This window comes from Tachyglossus aculeatus, chromosome 11 (genome assembly GCF_015852505.1).
Source record: "Tachyglossus aculeatus isolate mTacAcu1 chromosome 11, mTacAcu1.pri, whole genome shotgun sequence".
NCBI lineage: Eukaryota > Metazoa > Chordata > Mammalia > Monotremata > Tachyglossidae > Tachyglossus > Tachyglossus aculeatus.
Genome location: NC_052076.1, coordinates 19,013,761 through 19,024,336, shown reverse-complemented (window position 1 = coordinate 19,024,336; position 10,576 = coordinate 19,013,761).

The window sequence follows — 10,576 nt, the reverse complement described above, 5'->3', positions numbered from 1 at the left end:
CACTTACTATGTGACAAGCACTGTTCTAAGTGCTGGGCTAGACAGCAGGTAATCAGGTTGTCCCACGTGGGGCTCACAGTCTTAACCCCATTTTACAGATGAGGTAACTGAGGCACAGAGAAGTTAAGTGACTTGTCCAAAGTCACACAGCTGACAAGTGGTAGAGTGGGGATTAGAACCCACGACCTCTGACTCCCAAGCCCTCGATCTTTTCATTAAGCCATGCTGCTTCTCACTTCCAAGTTCCATCTGCTGGCTCGGGGTACATGAGATAGTATTTGACCTTTAGATGGTGGGTACCCCGGGGTCACCCTGGGACATCTGCACACATTAACTGCTTAATAAATACTACTATTCCAGCCCAGGGTGCACAGATTCCCCTGACCCAGGAATGCAGGTATTTCAGGGCAGACGTTAGCGAGGATTAACAGATAATTGAGAGGCAGTATGGCCTGCTGGAAAGAGCAGCGGATGAAGGCCCAGACTCTAATCCCAGTTCCACTTCTGGGCCTTACCCACTCACAGCTGAACAACCCATTCTCAGTTCTTTTATTTTTCTCTAGATCCACTCAACTGCTCCCACTAGCAGCCTCCAACCACCTCCTGAGATCAATGCGCCCTAATCACTTTAGCAGACCTTGAATAACATCACCTGGACCGGCCCCAAGGGAGGGCGTGCCCACATTCCCCCGGGCCACCTAAACTCCCAGCTTGCCATGGCAAGGCATTAGAGCGTTTGCCAATCATCAGTTTAACCACATGATGCCCTGGCTCAGTTTCCCAGCTCTTTGAGCCCAGAAATGTGTCTGACAGAGGCACCAGGATGCTTGGTGGAACCAGGTGCAAAGTCACTTTCCTGAACCATCCAACATTTCTGACTCTTCCTGGTGACCCAGCACAGACCATCCAAAACCCCTAACTCTTCCCTCTCTATCCCTGACTCTTCCCCAAGTGACCCAAGCCCGGTCTATCCAACAGTCCCACTTCTTCCAAAGGCTGTCTAGACCATGACTTTTTCAAAACCCTCTAGGACCTGTCAATATTTTTGGTTGCACAGATGACTTACTGTGACAATTTGAGCTGGAACCCCCCCCAACACTCTCTCCAGCTCTAACGGCACCCTCTACCCATTTGCCACCTGCTTCCTTCCCCACTTTGTGCCCTCTCCTTTTCCCTCCCCATTTCCTCCCCTCCTAGTTTCCTTCCCCTTCAGACCCCCAGACTGCTGCAAGACTGAATACTTTGACAGCATCAGCTGGGGAGGGGGCTGAGCTATTACTTCTCTTCCTCCCCATGTGTCTCCCCCTACATCAGTCAGTCAGGATGAGCAAGAGCCACTTTCAGGATCGAAGGGGCACATGGATAGAGTGAATGGGGGAGGGCTGCTTCCCGAGCCCCACCAGAGCAGGGCAAGGGGCACCGTTGGAGCTGGCAGACTTCGAAATCACCAGAGGAAAATGCTTCTTCTCCTAGTCGGCTTGGGGATGAGCATGTGGCAGGCTCTCAGTTCATTTCCAGATCTTGGGCCATATAGAGAGGACTGCGTGGTTTTGTGATTTTCTTTTATGGTATTTGTTAAACACTGCTCCAAGCACTGGGGTAGGTACAAGTTAATTAGGTCAGACACAGTCTCTGTCCCGCATGGGGCTCACAGTGTAAGTAGGAGGGAGGTCAGGTATCCCCATTTTACAGTTGAAGAAACAGACGCACTTGAGAGAAGTGAAGTAATTTGCCAACGATCACAGAGTAACCAGTTGGCGGAACTGGAATTAGAACCCAGGTCTTTCTGACTCCCAGGACTGTGATGTCTTCACTAGGCCATGCTGCTTGTCCACTCTCCAGCAGGACAGGATCAGATGCCTTTTGACACCAGCCCTGCCTTAACAAGACAGGTCCTCCTGTTGCCCATTCTGTGGCTCCCTTGGAGGAGGCCCAGTTCCACCCTTACCCTCAGGATCCTTGCCCTGTAGGGTCTTCCCATCTCCTAAACTGCCCTGGGAGAAGCACTCCACTCCACTTCATGATGACCAGGTAGAGAAGACACCTTTTCAGGGGGAGCCAAGGGAGGTGAGGCCCGGCATTTAATGAGGAAAGGCAATTCCAAACACTGTTCAAGATCAAGGATTCTCAATCAGAAGGCAGCAGGTCTCTGGAGAGGTTTTCATTTAGCCAATTCCTTATTTTTCTCTATTACTCCTGGGACAAGAGAAAAAAAAATCAGGAAATATGATTCTTCTGATCTCTGGAATAGCTGATTCTCCATATTCACACCCTCTCCCACTTCTTGTTATCAAACTGTATTTACTGGGCACTGGGGAAAATTCAACAGAATTCACAGTCCCTGTCCTCAAGGAGCTTACAATCTAACATCTGATACGGTACAAAATAGCATCTGGATGGGAAACAGATAATGGAAATGATGATTATGGTACTTTTTAAGTGCTTACTGTGTGCCAAGTACTGTTCTAAGCGCTGGGGTAGATACAAGGTAATCAGGTTAGACACAGTCCCTGTCCCACATATGGCTTACACTCTTAATCCCTATTTTACAGTTGAGGTAACTGAGGCCCAGAGAAGCGAAGTGACTTGCCCATGGTCACACAGCAGACACGTGGCGGAGCCGGAATTAGAACCCATGACCTTATGACTTCCATGCCCATGCTCTATCCATTAAGCCATGCCGGAAATACTGAGGGGTGGTTAAATGGGTGCTTGAACAGTGGAGTATTTAAATCGATAAGCAAGAAAAGTACTACGGGAGGTACTACAGTACCCATGGAGGGATGGGGGATTGGGGGCCAGGGGAGGGGTGTTTGTGTGTGTATGCGTCTGTGTGCACTGCCCTTGACCGCATCACCAGGAAAAGGGAAGACAGACTGAAGACAGACCCCACAAAGACCCCCAGACTGGACAGAAATCCCCAGAAAAGTGCCTGCTAACACCTGGGGAAGCTCTCAGGAATCAGTCCTGAGGACTGGGATGACCTCCATCCACCCAAGAGCCGACTCAGCAGGAAGCTGGTGACTCAATCATCTCTTCTGGGGGCACCTAGGAACTCACTTGGATCGGTGCCCTTTGGGCATTTCACATTTGCCCCACCCAGAGAGCACCCTCACCTTGCTCCCTCCTACCTCACCTCCCTTCTCTCCTTCTACAGCCCAGCCCGCACCCTCCGCTCCTTTGCTGCTAATCTCACCATGCCTCGTTCTTGCCTGTCCCGCCTTTGACCCCCGGCCCACATCATCCCCCTGGCCTGGAATGCCCTCCCTCCCAACATCCGCCAAGCTAGCTCTCTTCCTCCCTTCAAGGCCCTACTGAGAGCTCACCTCCTCCAAGAGGCCTTCCCAGACTGAGCCCCCTCCTTCCTCTCCCCCCGCCTTAATGCCTTCCCTTCCCCCACAGCACCTGTATATATGTATATATGTTTGTACATATTTATTACTCTATTTTACTTGTACATATCTATTCTATTTATTTTATTTTGTTAATATGTTTGGTTTTGTTCTCTGTCTTCCCCTTCTAGACTGTGAGCCCACTGTTGGGTAGGGACCGTCTCTATATGTTGCTAACTTGTACTTCCCAAGCGCTTAGTACAGTGCTCTGCACACAGTAAGCGCTCAATAAATACGATTGATTGATTGATCTAAAAGAGAAGCAGCATGGCTCAGTGGAAAGAGCCCTGGCTTGGGAGTCAGAGGTCATGGGTTTGAATCCTGGCTCCACCACTTGTCAGCTGTGTGACCTTGGGCAAATCACTTAACTTCTCTGAGCCTCAGTTCTCTCATCTGTAAAACGGGGATTAAGACTGTAAACCCCACGTGGGACAACCTGATCACCTTGTATCCCCCCAGTGCTTAGAGCAGTGCTTTGCACATAGTAAGCACTTAACAAATGCCATAATTATTATTATTATTATTATTATCTATGAATTGTTTATTCATATTAATGCCTTCCTCCCCTTCTAGACTGTAAAGTCGTTGTGGACAGGGAACCTATTTACTAATTCTACTGTACTGTACTCTCACAAGTGCTTAGTAGAGTGGTCAGCCTCCTTTCTGTCCTCCCAACCTACTGCCTCTCTCCACTTCAGTTCATACCTAACTCTGTTGGCCGGATTATCTTTCTACAGAAACATTCAGGGCATGTCACCCCCCTCCTCAAAAGTCTCCGTTGTCTTCAAAGCTCTCCATCACCTTGCCCCTTCTTACCTCACATCCCTTCTCTGCTTCTACATCCCAGCCCACATACTCCGTTCCTCTGGTTCTAATCTGCTCATTGTGCCTCGACCTCACCTGTCCCGCCGTCGACCTCTGGCTCCCGTCCTTTGTTTGTCCTGAAACGCCCTCCCTCCTCAAATCCGCCAATCATTCTTCTCCCCTTCAAAGCCCTACTGAAGGCTCACCTTCTCCAAGAGGTCTTCCCAGGCTACCCCCTTTTCCTCACCTCCCCCTCCCTTCCACATCACCTCAACTCGCTCCTTTTGTTCTCTCCTGTTCCCGCTCCACAGCACTTATGTATTTATGTGTATATCTATAGTTCTATTTACTTATATTGATGCCTGTTTACTTGTTTTGATGTCTGTCTTCCCCCTTCTAGGCTATAAACCCAGTGTGGTCAGGGACTGTCCCTCTTTATTGCTGACTTGTACTTTCCAAGTGCGTAGTACAATGCTCTACACACTGTAAGCACTCAATAAATACGAGTGAATGAATGAATTAATGATTGATTGAACTCTGAACTTGGGTAGAGTGAAGGACCAGGACTGCTCTTCTCCAGGGTGTGAAAGACTTGGGTAGAAAACCCTGAGAAGTCAAGAGGCACAAACGAGGTGCTAATACCTGCCATTGAGGCCTCTCTTGCAGGAGACCCAGATGGGCCAAGTGACAAGATGATGGGCAGAGTGTAAAGATGTGATCAAAGGCAAGGCAGGGGCTTGATTAAGGTGGGAGACTGAGCCAGGCTTGCTCTCTGGGTCCTTGTCTGCTCCTGGGGATGATGATGATGATGGCATTTATAAAGCGCTTACTATGTGCAAAGCACTGTTCTAAGTGTTGATTTTGGCGTGCGGGTGGAGGGGCTCACTGGGGTATCTGGCTGCCTCTGGCCTCCCACCTGCTGTCGGTAGTCCACTCGAAGGGTGATTGTCCACGGGGCTAGCCTGTTTCTTTCATTTAACCCTGAGGCCCACTCACTAGCAAAGAAGCCTTACTGAACCCCACCTGGGACTAAGTGAGGGGTATAGCGTCTACATAGCGTCTGTGCCTAAGTGCTGAGAGGGTGGCTGGAGGAGAGGAGCTGGGAAATTGGGCAAGTGAATCTGGAGAATGAATCTGGGAAAGCCTGCTGGAGGAGGTGGGCTATCTGGAGGCTTTGAAGGAGGACAGACCTGTGGTCTGGCGGATTTGAAGTGGGGGCAATTCTGTAATCTTGGCATTAATCCCGATGTCTCATTCAACCCTCCTACTCAGTCTGTCACCAAATCCCATCTGTTCTACCTTCACAACATCTCCAGAATCTTCCACTTCCTCTCTATCCAAACTGTTACCCTGTTTTATCCCTCCTTAATCTCTGCCTCCAGTCCATACTTCCCTCTGCTGCCCAGATCACTTTTCTAAAAAAATCACTCTATGCACATCTCCCTAACTCTTCTGAATCCTCCAACAACCGCAGCCAACAGAAACTCTTCACCATTGGCTTTCAAGAACTCAATCAACTTTCCCCCTCCTCCTAACCTTCCTAACCTCCCACTACCATCCAGCCCCCATACTTTGCTCCTTTAAGACCACTGTATTCACTGTGCTTCAGTCTTGTCTCTCTTGCTGCTAACCCCTTGCCCACATTTTTCTTCCTTCCTGGAACTTCCTCCCCCTTGATATCTGACAGGACACCATTCTCTCCACCTCCAAAGCCCTGCTAAAATCACAGCAGTGTGGCTTTGTGGAAAGAGCATGGGCTTGGGAGTCAGAGGACGTGAGTTCTAATCCCAGCTCTGCCGCTTGTCTGTTGTGTGACCTTGGGCAAGCCACTTAACTTCTCTATGCCTAGTTACCTCATCTGTAAAATGGGGATTAAGACTGTGAGCCCCACGTAGGACAACCTGATTACCCTGTATCTACCCCAGCGCTTACAACAGTGCTTGGCACATAGCAAGCGCTTAACAAATACCGTAATTCTTCCTCATTATTATTGTCATTATTATTATCTCTTCTAAAAAGCCTTGCCTGACTAACCTCTCATCTTCCCACCCTATTTGATCTCCTTCCCACGTCAGCCACATAAGCCCTTGGGTCAGTTCCCTCTAAGCACTTTGATACTCACACAGCCCACCAGAATTTACGTACAACTCCTTATACTCTGACACCTCCCCTATTGGTAATTTAACTTCTGTTTCCTCCCGTTAGCTTGTAACCTCCTTGTGGGCAGGGATCATATCTTCCAACTCTTTTGTATGGTACTTTCCCAGGTGCTTAGTGTAGTGCTCTGCACACAGTAAGCATCAAAAATATACCACTGGTTAGTTGATTGATTGATTGATTGATTACAGGCATGGGAGAGGATATGAAAAAGGATCCAAATGTAGGGGAAGTGAGGGTGGGGCCCATTAGGCAGCCAGCTGAGAAGAAGGGTGAACTGGGGAGGGACAGGTGAACAGTTGAGTTGCTATGTCAGAGGAAGACAACTGTGGAGAACCTGACAGCCAATGGGACTTGAGAGCCAATGGGGCTTTTTGAGAAGGGAAAGGTAGCATTGAGCCCCTACTTAGTGCCACCCACCATTCCAAGCACAATGACCTGTGCTTCAATCAATCAATTCAATCAACCAATTAGATTTATTCTGCACTTACTCTGTATAGAGCACTGTACTAAATGCTTGGGAGAGTATGATACAATAGACACATCCCCTGCCCACAACGAGCTTACAGTCTAGAGGCAGGGGAAAGACATTAACATAAATAAATAAATTATAGATATGTCATAAGTGGTGTGGGGCTGGGATGGGGGAAGAACAAAGGTAACGGCCAAGCGGAAGGGAGTCAGAGAAGAAGAAAGTAGGGCTTAGTCAGGGAAGGCCTCTTGGAGGATACGTCATCATCATCAATCGTACTTACTGAGCGCTTACTATGTGCAGAGCACTGTACTAAGCGCTTGGGAAGTACAAATTGGCAACATATAGAGACAGTCCCTACCCAACAGTGGGCTCACAGTCTAAAAGGGGGAGACAGAGAACAAAACCAAACATACTAACAAAATAAAATAAATAGAATAGATATGTACAAATAAAATAAATAAATAGAGTAATAAATATGTACAAACATATATACATATATACAGGTGCTGTGGGGAAGGGAAGGAGGTAAGATGGGGGGGATGGAGAGGGGGACGAGGGGGAGAGGAAGGAAGGGGCTCAGTCTGGGAAGGCCTCCTGGAGGAGGTGAGCTCTCAGCAGGGCCTTGAAGGGAGGAAGAGAGCTAGCTTGGCGGATGGGCAGAGGGAGGGCATTCCAGGCCCGGGGGATGACGTGGGCCGGGGGTCGATGGCGGGACAGGCGAGAGCGAGGTACGGTGAGGAGATCAGCGGTGGAGGAGCGGAGGGTGCAGACTGGGCTGTAGAAGGAGAGAAGGGAGGTGAGGTAGGAGGGGGTGAGGTGATGGAGAGCCTTGAAGCCCAGGGTGAGGAGTTTCTGCCTGATGCGCAGATTGATTGGTAGCCACTGGAGATTTATGAGGATGGGAGTGATATGCCCAGAGCATTTCTGGGCAAAGATAATCCGGGCAGCAGCATGAAGTATGGATTGAAGTGGAGAGAGACACGAGAATGGGAGATCAGAGAGAAGGCTGATGCAGTAGTCCAGACGGGATAGGATGAGAGCTTGAATGAGCAGGGTAGCGGTTGGGATGGAGAGGAAAGGGCGGATCTTGGCAATGTTGTGGAGCTGAGACCGGCAGGTTTTGGTCACAGCTTGGATGTGAGGGGTGAATGAGAGAGCGGAGTCGAGGATGACACCAAGGTTGCAGGCTTGTGAGACGGGAAGGATAGTAGTGCCGTCAACAGAGATGGAAAAGTCAGGGAGAGGGCAAGGTTTGGGAGGGAAGAAAAGGAGTTCAGTCTTCGACATGTTGAGCTTTAGGTGGTGGGCAGACATCTAAATGGAGATGTCCTGAAGGCAGGAGGAGACGCGAGCCCGGAGAGAGGGGGAGAGAGCAGGGGCAGAGATGGAGATCTGGGTGTCATCAGCGTAGAGATGATAGTTGAAGCCGTGGGAGCGAATGAGGTCACCAAGGGAGTGCGTGTAGATCGAGAACAGAAGGGGACCAAGCACTGAACCTTGGGGAACCCCCACAGTGAGAGAATGGGAGGGGGAGGAGGAGCCTGCAAAAGAGACTGAGAAAGAACGACCGGAGAGGTAAGAGGAGAACCGGGAGAGGACGGAGTCTGTGAAGCCAAGGTCAGATAGCGTGTTGAGAAGAAGGGGGTGGTCCACAGTGTCCAAGGCTGCTGAGAGGTCGAGGAGGATTAGGACAGAGTAGGAGCCGTTGGATTTGGCAAGCAGGAGGTCATTGGTGACCTTTGAGAGGGCAGTTTCCGCGAATGTAGGGGATGGAAGCCAGACTGGAGGGGGTCGAGGAGAGAGTTGTTGTTGAGGAATTCTAGGCAGCGAGTGTAGACAACTCGTTCAAGGAGTTTGGAAAGGAATGGTAGGAGGGATATGGGACGATAACTAGAAGGTGAGGTGGGGTCAAGAGAGGGTTTTTTTAGGATGGGAGAGACATGGGCATGTTTGAAGGCAGAGGGGAAGGAACCAGTGGAGAGTGAGCGGTTGAAGATGGAAGTTAAGGAGGGGAGAAGGGATGGAGCGAGAGATTTCATGAGATGAGGGGGAATGGGGTCAGAAGCACAGGTGGCCGGAGTAGCACTTGAGAGGAGGGAGGAGAGCTCCTCTGAGGACACTGCTGGGAAAGATGGGAGAGTAGCAGAGAGTGTTGAGAGCCGGGGAGATGGAGAAAGGGGGGAAGAGACTTTGGGGAGGTCGGACCTGATGGATTGAATTTTGTTAATGAAGTAGGAGGCCAGATCGTTGGGGGTGAGGGAAGGAGGAGGGGGAGGAACCGGGGGCCTGAGAAGGGAGTTGAATATACGGAAGAGCTGACGGGGGCGATGGGCATGGGTGTCAATAAGGGAGGAGAAATAGTTTTGTCTGGCAGAAGAGAGGGCTGAGTTAAGGCAGGAAAGGATAAACTTGAAGTGAACAAGGTTGGCATGGTGTTTAGACTTTCGCCAGCAGCGTTCGGCAGCTCGAGCATAAGAGCGAAGGAGGCGGACAGTGGCAGTGATCCAGGGCTGTGGGTTAGTGGTGCGAGAGCGGCGAAGGGAAAGGGGAGCGAGTGAGTCTAGCTGAGTAGAAAGGGTAGAGTTGAGGGCAGTAATCTGATCATCAAGACTGGGTAGAGAGGAGAGGGCGGCGAGGTGGGGTGGAAAGATAAGTTTTGGACATGGAGTTTTCCAAGGGAGTGGGTGTAGATGGATTCTCTGCTCACTAGGAGCTTGTGAGCCCGTTATTGGGTAGGGACCGTCTCTATATGTTGACGACTTGTACTTCCCAAGCGCTTAGTACAGTGCTCTGCACACAGTAAGCGCTCAATAAATACGATTGAATGAATGAATAGTGGAATGGGGGAGATAGAAATAAAAACATTCACAACTAGGTGGGCCAGGAGGAAGACCAAGGGCTGGGTAAGGAGTAGAACAAAATAACAGAATGAATCACAATCCCACTAAGAGCTGGAGGAGGACAAGGGCCAAAGGAGGGCCAGAGGATGGCTGTTGGAAAACTGGTGGAGGGCCAGAGGAAGGCCAGAGGGAGGCCGGAAGAGGGCCAGAGGAAGGCTGGATGAAGGTCATCATTCATTCATTCATTCATTCATTCATTCGATTGTATTTATTGAGCGCTTACTGTGTGCAGAGCACTGTACTAAGCACTTGGAAAGTACAATTCAGCAATAAAGACAGACAATCCATGCCCACAACGGGCTTACAACCTGTGGGAAGGGGAAGCTCCCAAATGAAGACAGACTGACACAATGTGAACTCTCCTCCTGGAGAGACCCAGGCTAGGTGAGACCATGAGTTAAGTTTACAAAATCGTGAAGAGGGCGGACAGGCAGTGTGACCTAGTGGACAGAGCCTGGGCATCGGGGGACCTGGGTTCTAATACTGGTGCCACCACTTACCTCATGTGTGACCTTGGGCAAGCCACTTCACTTCTCTGTGCCTCAGTTTCCTCATCTGTAAAATTGGGATTCAATACCTGTTCTCTTTCCCACTTAGACTGTGAACCCCATGTGAGACCTAATAATCTTGTATCAACCCCAGAGTTTAGTGCAGTACTTGGCACATAGTAAGCACTTAACAAATACGATTTTTATTATTATCATCATCATCCAAGATCCACAGCACCAGGAGGATAATTATTGTTATTATTATAAAAATGGTATTTATTAAGAGCTTCTTAATTGCCAAGTTCTTTGCCAAGGGTGGGGATAGATAGATAGGATAGAATCAGATAGGAAATAGTGGTT